This window comes from Lissotriton helveticus, chromosome 1_1 (assembly GCF_964261635.1).
Source record: "Lissotriton helveticus chromosome 1_1, aLisHel1.1, whole genome shotgun sequence".
NCBI lineage: Eukaryota > Metazoa > Chordata > Amphibia > Caudata > Salamandridae > Lissotriton > Lissotriton helveticus.
In genome coordinates, this window is record NC_136057.1 from 491708128 (window position 1) to 491720593 (window position 12466).

The window sequence follows — 12466 nt, forward strand, 5'->3', positions numbered from 1 at the left end:
GAAGGCGTGTAAAAGCAGCTTGTTTTACCAACTTTAATCAATAGTGTGAGTTAAATGAAAAAGAACCACACAGTGTTTATATCAAAATAAATATATTTATTACACAACACCATCACTAACACATTGATATATCTCCTACTCGGAGATATCAACACAATACACAAGGATACTTTAAAATATTCAGGTAAGTAGCACAAATATAAACTGGTCTCCAGAAGGAGACCAAACCATATATTAAGAAAGTGGAATGAGAACTGCACAGGAGAATGGGACTTAGACCAGAAGACTCAGATGAGCTAGGGAGGCAAGGAACCACCAAAGGTAAGTGTCCAGGAACCCCACAGAGGCTGTGTACTGAGTGGAAACTCAGCCACGTGCCCAATGGACATCAATGGAGAAGTCGTAGTTGCAGTTTTAAAGTCGAAGAACTCTTCCCAGGGAAACAATTTGGAAGACAGAAAGTTTAGTTAGCCATCCCACGTGTGGATGCCCCAGGAAGCAGGTTACCTGCACCAGGGAACCTGGGTGCATACGGAAAGACTTCAAAGAAGATGCCTCTGGAAGAGATTGTGGAGGAGTCTGGTGGAATCCAAGGGTAGATTCTTGATGTGAAGAACCTGCAAACAGAGGGGGCAGAGTCTATGCCACGTGGAGATGGCCAGGAGGCACGGAAGCACAAGGAACCCTATCCAAGAAGAATGGAGGCGTACTCATAGAGTCAGTGTTAATCTAGATCAGGGGTACTCATAGTACGGCCCGCGGGCCAGGGGCGGCCCGGCAAGCCTTCCCTGGCGGCCCGCGGACCCCCGAGACATCATACCTGTGTTTCCCGAGTTTTTTTTTTTTAAGTGTCTGCAACAGCGAGAGAGACTCTGCTGCTCTGTGGGGGCTGCCGGCCGGGCGATCCTAGGAATGGCCAGAGTAAAGCTGCAGGGGCCCAAGAAGAGGTGAAATACAAAGGCCTCATTAACATGCAAATGGTCTTTTAATGACCTGTGAAGTGCTCGGGTGCGGCTGTGAGTGTGTGTGTGCCCCGGCTGGCACACAGGCAGGGTAAGATGACAGAGGGTGACAGAGGGAGTGGGAGGGAAAGGAAGGGGGAGAGGGACGGAGAGGGAGAGAGAGGGAGTGAGAGTGAGAGGGAGTGAGAGGGAGTGAGTGAGAGGGAGTGAGTGAGTGAGTGAGTGGGAGGGAGGGAAGGAGTGAGAGGGAGGGAAGGAGTGAGAGGGAGGGAAGGAGTGAGAGGGAGGGAGTGAGTGAGAGGGAGTGAGTGAGAGGGAGTGAGTGAGAGGGAGGGAGTGAGTGAGAGGGAGTGACTGAGAGGGAGTGACTGAGAGGGAGTGAGTGAGAGGGAGGGAGTGGGAGGGAGGGAGTGGGAGGGAGGGAGTGAGTGGGAGAGAGTGAGTGAGAGGGAGTGAGTGAGTGGGAGGGAGGAAGTGAGAGGGAGTGAGTGAGAGTGACTGAGAGTGACTGAGTGAGTGAGAGTGAGTGAGAGGGAGTGAGAGGGAGAGGGAGTGAGAGGGAGTGAGTGAGGGAGTGAGAGGGAGTGAGTGAGGGAGAGGGAGTGAGTGAGTGAGGGAGAGGGAGTGAGTGAGGGAGAGGGAGTGAGTGAGAGGGAGTGAGGGAGAGGGAGGGAAAGGGAAGGAGACGGAGAGGGAGTGAGAGGAAGGGAGAGTGAAAGGAAGGGAAATGGAGGGAGAGGGAGGGAAAGTGAGTGAAAGGGGGTGAGACACAGAGTGAGTGAGAGGGAGGAAAAGGTAGGGAGACGGAGAGGGAGTGAGAGAGGGAGAGAAAGGGAGTGAGAGAGAGGGAGTGAGACAGTCAGAGTGAGACAGAGGAAGACAGGAGAGAGGGAGGGTGAGAGGGAGAGAGAGCTAGAGAGAGGGAGGGAGACCGAGAGAGAAAGAGAGAGAGAGAGATGTGTGTATGCCGGGACGGCTCAGTGAACGAAGGCGTCCGCTGCAGGGACCTATGATCAACCTCATGGTCAGTTTTATGTTGTTGCTCTAGCCCCTCCCCCTCCCCCACTGACCCCACCCCCCCACCGATGTGGCCCTCGGACACAAACCAAACTGTAAATTCGACCCCCGAGAGAAAGTTTGTGAGTACCCATGATCTAGATAAACGATTGTTAAACCAAGGGTGCTACACTACTATGGTGTGTTGGCATCACACACTCATTGAACTATGAACCTTATAGGGATGAACTCTGATTGCAGTGTGCACTGTTCCTAGTGAACAGAATTTTCCAGTAGTTTACTATCTTTATACCATTTAAAAACAAAAAGAAACTAAACCACCATTTTTGTGCAGTCAATCTTATGTTATTCAAACATTAGATCATAAACATTAATTTGGAATTAATGTCTTATATACATCAACAACCTTTAGTGTAACAGTATAAGAATAAAAGTTGCCTAAACAATACAGGTTCTTAAATCAGTCAATACATAATTGTGTATGCTCCAATTAATAATGGCCTTGCAATTTCCAATTTGATTGATGCATAACTTTCATGTGGCCCAATGCATTTTGGGACTCGCAGATCCCTTCCTCAGGGGCAATGTTCTACAAACGAAAAAATATTTATGCGTGTTACTTCGAGTACTTTATTTTGCATAAAAGAAAGTTAAGACTTTAAGAGAGATCCATAGGCCAACAGAAAAAGGCTCAGGTGGCATTAGTTAGCCTTGGTATGAGCGCTTAAAAGAAAACACATATATGCTCAAAAAATCGTGTGTTGTTATCACCCGTGTGTCACCTAAAAATAGGAATGAATAAAGGTGTAGCTGCAGGATTCTCAAGAGAGTATAGATGGTGTCAGTGAGAATTAAAACAAATTGTGCCTGAATGTTTTCGTAACAATCATACCTCCAATTGTATTGGTTTACCATGTGTGAACTTTACCGAAAACGGTTGCAGCGAGTTAACTCCTGTAGATAAATAAATATCAACAATGGTGGTCACCTGCCACGCCTCCAAAAAACCCAGTATGCTGAGTGACTATAACTAGTGTTGTCTCGGTGAAAGTATATGTGCGCACTCACCAGCTAGTTGATGCAGTGCTCAGAATTGGTGCCTTAGACGCAAACGGGAATGCTTGTAAGATACGTCAGAACTCATATCAATCTGGATAAAATACAAACAAAACAAATACAAGTGTAAGCAACCCGTTTATGGGAACTAGCGGTGTCTAAAAATAAATCTGAATCGCTGTATGTACAGCAAGACAATTTACCGTTGACGGGGAAGAAAGTGCGGGACAGACTCAGAGGAGCTAGCGAGGCAAGGAACTACCAAAGGTATGTATCCAGGAACCCCACGGAGGCTGTATACTGAGTAGAAACTCAGCCACGTGCCCAATGGACATCAAGGGAGAAGTCTTAGTTGCAGTTTTAAAGAAGAAGAACTCTTCCCGGAGACACAATTTGGAAGACAGAAGGTTGGAGAGCCATCCCACTCGTGCATGCCCCAGGAACCAAGTTACCTGCACCAAGGAACCTGGGTGCATAGGGGAAACTTCGAAGAAGATGCCTCTGGAAGAGATTGTGGAGGAGTCCGGTGGAATCCAAGGGTGAATTCTTGATGTGAAGAACCCGCAAGAAGAGGGGGCAGAGTCTATGCCACGTGGAGGTGGCCAGGAGGCACGGAAGCACAAGGCCCACCGATATTGAGAGGTTCAGAAGAGATGACAGTGACCTTGGTGATGCAGCTGTGAGGACGAGGCAATCCCGAGGAAGACTAGGAACTGTCCTCGCACTGTCCCACATCAGATTTCAGTGTCTAGTTGGTTGGTGTCTGGTGAGAGCACCAACAAGCCTTGGTAGCCGCAACTGGCATGCAAAACAAACAGGAGCAAACATTGGGGCCAGCAAGATCCAAGGGACTCACCAAATACAGGAAAGTCACAGCAGGCCCTGAGCAAGCAGGGGAGCTCACTGAAGCGCAGAGAAGACCTTCAGGAGGCCTGACATTTTCCAGAGGCGCAGGAGTTGCAAGAGGACCTCAAGCAGCTCACCAAAGGCTGAGGCCCACAATGCAGGAGATGCAGGGAGGGGCTCAGTTCTTCAGGAAGTCAGCTTGAGAATGGAGTTTCCTGTAGCCCAAAAATCTCTGGATTGCAGAGCTAACAAGCCTTGGCAATGACAAGTCAATGCAGCGCACAGGGATTTGGTCCCAGAAGCCCAGGCTCAGATACTGTCCTCGAAATTGCAGGGAAGACAGGTCAGGCTTTTGCTGAGCCTCGGGATGTCTATGGGACGTCAGGAGCAGCAGACCTGTCAGCTTTGATGCAGGGCCTGCAGGTGCAGGGAAGGGACTCCTTAACTCCAAGGCAGATTTTTTTGGGTGTCCTTGATGCCTCCAGGTCTTTTGGAGAACCTGGATGAAGAACAGACACAGACAACCCATAAGACTTGAAGAACAGCGAGACCAGGAGCAGCAGGAGTCTTCCTTGGTGCATTCTTGGTTGCTGTTGAAGACCAACGAAGTCTAAGTGTCTAAATAATTAAAGAGGGATGTAGTTTGAGGGCTGAGTCTGGTCTCACAACGAAAAAGAGGACCCACCCTCAGGGGTACCCTTAAATACCCTAAGGAAAGAGTTAGAAAGACCAGGGGGTCTCTTCAAGAGGGGGGTTAGACAGAGGGGAAGATACTCCCCCGTGCTTTGTCCAGTTTTATGACTGAGTGGAAACCTCCTGAAAAGGTTTAAACTGGAGAATGCAAGGAGGGCATCAAATGTGGGTGGTCACACCTCTCTGTGACTGGAAACATATTGTTCTACCTTCTCCATCTTGAGCTCACTTCTCCGGTAAGAGGGCAGAATCGTGTCTGTGGTTGGCAGCAGCACTAGCTTGCAGGCAGACCCTGAAAGGCTGTTACGAGGAGTATGGGAAGTCCCCTAAGGAGCCCCCAGTACATAGGACAATACTCCAGCACCAGAATCGGTGTTGGGGTATGATTCCAATATATTTGATACCAAACATGCTTCAAAAAAGGGGGGCTACTGTCCCTAATAAGACACAAAACAAATGAAAGAGGAAGGCTCTAGGAGCCAGACAGATTTCTTGTTGCCCTTATACATCCATAAGGATGTCACGCTTCATCATCGGGTGAGTGCTCCTCATCAGGCCGGTGCTGCAATTCCCTATGGGGCCCCACGAAGGGTCACTTTAGCTGGCACACTGTGGCGTTGATAGTGAGGCCTGCCTTCTGCAGGGCCTCAAGCACAATTCTTAGGTGGACTGGGTGATCCTCCCCGGTAAAGCTAAAGACAGCTATATCATCTAGATATGCTGCACTGTGGGATTACAGACCTATTAGGACTTTGTTCACCAGCCTTTGAAATGTGGCAGGTGCGTTCTTCAAACCAAAAGGCATCGCCATAAATTCATAATGTCCACTGGGGGTTGAAAATGCTATTTTTGGTTCTGTATCCTCAGAGAGTCTGATTTGTCAATAACTAGCAGTGAGGTCAAATGTACTGAGATACTTAGCTGAGGCCAGAGTATCAATCAGCTCACCTGTCCTTAGAATTTGATGGGCATCAGTGCCAGTGACTGCATAGATGCCTCTGTAGTCCACACAAAACCTCATCTCTCTCTTACCATTCGTGTCAAGTTTTGGTATATGAACTACAGGATTAGTCCAATGGCTATCCAAAGTCTCAGTGACCCCCATCTCCAGCATCTTTTGGACCTCTGTCCTGATTAACCCCAGGCGTAAAACTCCGCTTCGCTTGCAGAGTTTGCAGATTTTTGGCAACTCTGCGTTCCGCGTAGAACGCAGAGTTACCAAAAACTCCACGCTCTGCAGCGGAGCAGAGCTTTTTTTTAGTTTGCGTGCTGAAAATGCATTTTTGAGCGCATGTGTTGGAATTACTGAGATGCCTGCGATCACTGACGAGATTTCCCATCAGCGTCTCAAGATTTGGTAGCCGGCCGCACAGTCCCGCGAGAGGGTGCGATCGCGAACACGTCATTAGGGTACACCATCAGACTTGCGGCAGAAGTTTGTGAAGATTGCGATCCTGAACATGCAGAATTTGCAATCTGGAGAAGAATCTCTCTCGAGCAGCATCAAAACCTTCTCGAAATGATGATTAGGATAAAAAAAAAAATCCTCACATTGACATTCAGCTGTTCTTTTTTGTGCAAAGAGTCCTTTTACTTTTTTTCCTTTTTCTTTTAAGAGGAAGTACCCCAGTGTCTCCAACTTCCTGTTCCTGTCCAGCAGGCCCATCCTCCTAGTGCTTTGTCTATCTCCTGTTCACTTTTTATTTGGATTTTGGGCTGGAAGGATCCCTTTTTTGTCTGCTGCATCATATATCAGTGGATTTGAGGACTTTTAGATTTGAGATTTCAAAAATAAGTTGGAAAATTGGTGTTGTTTGGTTGATTTGGGCACGGCACCTACGTTTTTTTTTTACTTTTCACCGTCTTTTTTAAATGTATTGTGGTGGGTAGTCTGTTGTTTCAGTAGGGGCCAAGTTTTCTTTTATAAAGGGAACATGTTGTGAAGTTCGCTACATTTTCTCCAACTTTTGAAATCAATTTGCAATATTTATTCAATTCACTAGCCCAGTAGTCTGCCAATAGTCCTTTCAGCCAGTAGGCCCTGAGCTACTCATGGGAGCATGAAACAACTGTTTCTGTGGTGTTGGTTGAATTTAAACATCATTTAGGGCATTGGATTGAAATGCAAAATGTGTTTTTTGGGGTTTTTCACTTTTTGTTCATGTGTGTTAAATAAATGTCATTGTTAGATGTGTGTGGCTGTTGTGTAAACTGCAAACCTCTTTTAGCCCAGTGTATTTTTGTTTTTGGTATTGTTGTATTAAAGCTGTGTTGTTTAGCATGCCTCATTTGTCTGGCTAGTGTGTGAGTGTGTTTGTTTATATTAGTGGGCCAGCATTTGCCTTGGCCGAGCCTCTCAGTATGGCCAGAGGCCATTTTGTAAAATCTGTGTCCATAATAGGCCTGCTTGAGCTCATTGTTTTACAGGCCTCCTGTTTTTGTTATTGTGAGTGACCATGTGACTGGTGGCCATTTTGTGGTGGTGGTAGTGCTTTCGCCATAGACCTGCATGTCTTCTTTCCTTTGTTCTTCTTGGCTTATTGCTTTTTGTTACAGCCTGCCTGGCCATGTGGCTGGTGGACATTTTGAGAAGGCATCCAGTGAGCTTCTGCATTAGGCCTGCATGTCTTTCTCTTTCCTTTGCTGTATTGGTATGTGAAAAGGCTCCAATGGCCAGTGCTCAGCAGGCTGGAGATAGACTATCTGACTTGCCGTGTAGGAAGTGTCTCTTCTGAGCGTGCAAAATGAATCCGCATTTTATACAACCGGATTACACCATACCTGAAGTAGCACAGCAGGAAGATGATGAAGGCGACTTAGGTCATGGAAGTAGTGTGTTAGAGGACCTACTTCTCTGTGAACCACCAAAGTTTGAGGACAAGCTCTACTTCCCTGACAACTAGAATTTCCAGTTACTTTCTTTCTTTCTTTGACAAACCCCCCAAAAAACTAAAAAGATATGGCTATGTAACATTATTTACTTTATTATTTGTGTGTGTCACTGTCTTTCTGGTTCACAAATCCATCCCCACCATCTTACTCTTTTTATTGCCGGATCAGAGTTGCAACTGTGTGCAGTCAGTTAAGAAGTAAGTCCACTCCTCCGAGTCCTGCTAAAGTCCTGACTTGCCCTAAATCCATTTCCCTCAAGCCAGACATTGGATGGAGAATAGCACAAGAAATGTGAAATGTGTGCCTGCCTGCCTCGTTGAGTCCCTCCAAAGAACATGACAATAGCTATCCTCCTTGCCGTGCCTAGAGGGACTGCCCAGTAAGAACAGGTAAATGATGGTATGCATTGGATGCTGATGAGATGATGAGTGATCGGTGTTTGAGTTGTTGTGCATGATGTCTACTAGTATTAATCTACACACAAAAAAGTGAAAGTCAATGTTTCACTTCTTGTTGTTCAATAACAAAATTGTACAAATGCAGGCCGATCCATTGCATTTTCGATTCTGGACTCACTCGGTACACTACAGAGTTGGACACCATGATGACCATACCATACTCTCAGTCAGTCAGTAGGATCAAAGATGATTGATGGAATAACTCTGGCATTATATGAAGTAGCCTAAAAGGTAAACAAGTCAACAACAACAACGCCAGACCTACATGTCTGAGCAGTGGTGGAGGCAAGTGTAGTGGTATGACTGACAGCAGTGCATTGATTTCGTTACTTAAGTTGGAAAACGCTATGTTGCTGTGTATTTGTATGTGCTCAGTGCTGTCTGGCTCAAAATCTAAGTTAAGTGGAGGTTGGGTGGGCGCCGTGGGCCTGCTCCTGTTGTTGTTGTAGATGCTGGAAAAAGAGTAGACATGATTTAGCCATGCCACCTCTGAACGTTTTCTTGTTGCACTCCTCCTTAATTTATGCAGTTTAACATTTTTTCCTTGATTTTTCATTATCCCTTTTGTTTTTCCATCCACACTTACCTACACTTACAGGCCGGCCTTTACCCTCTGCTATATTGGAAAGAACAACTTAGACTTCCTTACCAATCTGCATCCGCCAGGAAGGCACCCAAGATTGACAGAGGGAGCGTCCATGGAAGGAAGGACTGAGAGGAATGCGGACTCCTGAGATGCAACTCCCAATTTGACCATAATAGTATCATATTCTTTTCATTTGATTCATTTTTTCTCTTCAATCACTACAACTGTGTGTGTTGTTATTATGTTTGCTTATATTTGACTCCTACAGATATTTTTTACGTTTCTTTTCTAGCTTTAAAAGGAAGCCCGATACAACAGAACTTAAAATGTATGTAACTTGACATCGCTTCGGGGCTCTGGCATTGGTTTCTTACTCCCGGCGCAGCCGATTGCAGTGCTGACGCCGGCTGGTAGAGGGCTAAGCCGCCATCTTAGGGGTAGGTAGGGTAGCGCTCCAGCTCTTGGACGCCTCCCACCCTCCTCCAGAATGGAAATAAAAAAGGGGACTTCCCGTCCGCGCAGCGGGCGCGCCGATGGCAAGCCCGTCTGTGCCCGTCCGCGCCTCGCCCGCGCCTAGCGCCGGACCCCCTGCTACCCGGACTTCTAAAATCCTCTGGACTGGTAATCAGCTTCTCCGGTTCAGGCAAGGTATGTGCTCCCCAGTTGATCGTTGTTGCCCACGTAGCCTAGAGGACCTTCCCTTCAAATGCACTTGTTGTGAGTTCTCCCTTACCTCTCCATTACACTGTCGCTCCCTATCTGTGGAGACCGCCATATCCCCTAGCTCCCCTAGGTTGATAAAGGCTGCTCTTGTCAATTGTCGCTCCCTACCTCGTCACGCTACTGAGATATGGTTATCTATAGACACTCAGGCCTGGGATATCCTATTTCTCACTGAAACATGGATCAAAGATACGTCCAAACCTGACATACATCTGGCCACTCCCTCTGGCTACCGACTGGTGGGTATCAATCGTGACAATGATAAAACGGGAGGGGGCTTTGCCGTTATCTTTAAGTCTCATTTTAATGTAACTGTTAAGAAACTCCCCAATTTAGGACTTATTGAAGCTATGTATTTCACGATCCTGGATTCGTCCACCATTATTCTAGCTGGCATCTTGGTCTACAATCCCCCCAATGCTTCTACTTCCTCACTTGTCACTCTTTTGCACTCGATAGCTGATCTTTCCCTTAGGCACGCTCATTTCACGGTTTTAGGAGACTTTAACCTTCACATTGACAATCCTTCCTGTGCACAAGCGTCTCATTTAATTGAGACCTTGCAAGGACTAACTTTGCTTCAACTAGTTGCTTCAACTAGTTAACTAGTTAATATTCACTAACCATCCTGGCATCTCCTCTCTCCCTTCTCTGCCCCTCACATGGTCCGACCATTTTCTTCTGCCTTTTGAACTTACCATCTCTTCGCTGCCCCCACCTTCTATTCTGAATGGAGTCACTGGGAGAAAATGGCATAAAGTCACCTGTGACGCCTTTGATCCCTGCTTTTCCTATCAGTTTGATCTTTCTATGGACCTCAACGAGGAAGTGGCGAAATACAATTCCGCTCTTTTAGCTGCAATTGATGTCATCTCCCCATTAAACCCTATTACCTCCTCTAGATCTAGGCCCTCGGCGCCTTGGTTCTCCCCTGTTTTACGAGACGAAAAGAGCCGCTGTAAACAGCTGAAGCGTAAATGGCGGCAATCATATGACCCCGAGCTAAAAGTGATATATAAGTCGGCCCTGAACAAATTTCAAAAATTAAAACGTTCCACGATGAGAGGCTACTTTTCACAGCTAATTAAGAATGCTGAGAATTCTACCAAAACTCTTTTTAAAATTGTGAAGGCCTTTGTCAAACCCCCTGCCTTGATGCCTCAGAGTTCTCCTAGCCAGGCTCTTTGTAACGGGCTTTCTGACTTCTTTCAGGACAAAATTACTAAGTTTACCTCCCCATTTGAACCAGCCCTAGCCCCTTCTTTGATTGACGATACTGATTCACAGTCAGGTTTGTTTAATTCCTTTACAGAGCTTACTCCGGAGGCTGCCATCAAATTACTTATCCAGGGGAAATCAGGGTCACCATTGGACCCTGCTCCCGCTAGGGTGATGGCCAGTCTTGCCCCGGTCTTGATCAGCCCTCTTCTCTCCATCTGGAATTCCTCGCTAAGCTCGGATCAATTTCCCTTGGCTTGGAAACAGGCTATGCTGGTCCCAATCTTAAAAAAACGGACGCCAATCCTCTACAGTTCTGTAATTATCGTCCGATTTCCCTTCTGCCTAAGCCAGCTAAAATCTTGGAAAAAGCGGCTCAGTGGCAACTAGCTCACTATTTGGAAGCTGACCAGCTGCTTCATGATTCACAGTCGGGATTTAGAACCGGCTACAGTACTGAGACCGCACTCCTGGAGGTTTCGGAGACTATTCGTGAGTGTGTGGACAGGGGCGAGGAGGCCATGTTGGTACTCCTCGACCTGTCCGCCGCTTTCGATACAGTGTCTCACGAAATACTTCTGGAACGCCTACGGCAGGTGGGAATTGGAGGTACTGCTCTGACTTGGATCAGATCGTTCCTCACTGGACGGACGCAGAAGGTATTTCTTCGGCCCTTTGAATCTGAGGGTAAACCTCTTTTGTGTGGAGTGCCACAGGGCTCTGCCCTGAGCCCTCTATTTTTTTATGTTTATTTAGGCCCGCTTGCTAGGGTGGTGGAATCTTGGGGGGTCAGAGTGATCTCTTATGCTGATGATACTCAGCTTGTGTTTTCATTTAGAGATCACTCTGACACCAATTTTTCCAACTTTCGTAACTGCCTTAGCAACATCTGTTCCTGGATGGCCTCTAACCATCTAGTCTTAAATACCGACAAAACCGAGGTTCTATTTTTTAACCAAAAAACGGCACTTCCAAACACATTGTGGTGGCCTACAGTACTTAATTCCCCTCCGGTCCCAGTTCAGACAGCTCGCAATCTGGGCTTCCAATTTGACAATGCCCTGTCTTGCAAATCCCAGATCAATAAGGTCTCATCAGCCTGTTTCGGCAAACTTCGTATGATCAGGAAGATTTTTCCTTACCTCCCTTTGGATGCCCGTAAGACCATTGTTCACGCCCTGATCACGTCGCATTTAGACTATGCCAACAGTCTGTATGCGGGCGCTCCCCTTTACCTTATTGAGCGTCTACAAATTGTACAAAACGCTGCTGCAAGACTGATTGGAAATATTCCTCTTCGCCACTCGGTATCATCTTACTGTAAGAAGCTGCACTGGCTTCCCATCTCCCGCCGCATCCAGTTCAAAGCTCTGATCCTGGCCTTCCGGGCTCTCAACGGGTCTGGCCCAGTATATCTGAGAAAGAGACTTAAACTCTCTCAATCGGTAGAGAGAGAGAGGTAGAGAGTTAGAGAGAGAGAGAGGTAGGAAGAGAGGTAGAGAGAGAGGGTTAGAGAGGTAGAGATAGACGGTTAGAGAGGTAGAGAGAGAGGTAGAGAGAGAGGTAGAGAGAGAGGTAGAGAGAGAGGTAGAGAGAGAGAGGTAGAGAGAGAGAGGTAGAGAGGTAGAGAGAGAGGTAGAGAGCTAGAGAGAGAGATGTAGAGAGGTAGAGAGAGAGGTAGAGAGAGAGGTAGAGAGATAGGTAGAGAGAGAGAGAGAGAGAGAGGTAGAGAGGTAGAAAGATGTTTATGTTCAAACAATCCTATCTGTAGCTCTTTTGTTCCTTGTCAGTCGAATTTCAAGCCCTGTTAAGTTAAAGCTGTGTCCCAAGCTTTCGTTTGAGGTAGTGCGCCGAGTTTCCAGCACCTGTTGTGACTTTGGTGATATATAAGCATGGTAGTAAGATATGAGCCTTTTGGCATGCATACTCATTCACAAACATTGCTGAAACCAACACAAACAGCAGTTGGCATCCTTACCATGCATTTATTCCAGCGCAATAACAGGCTCATAGTT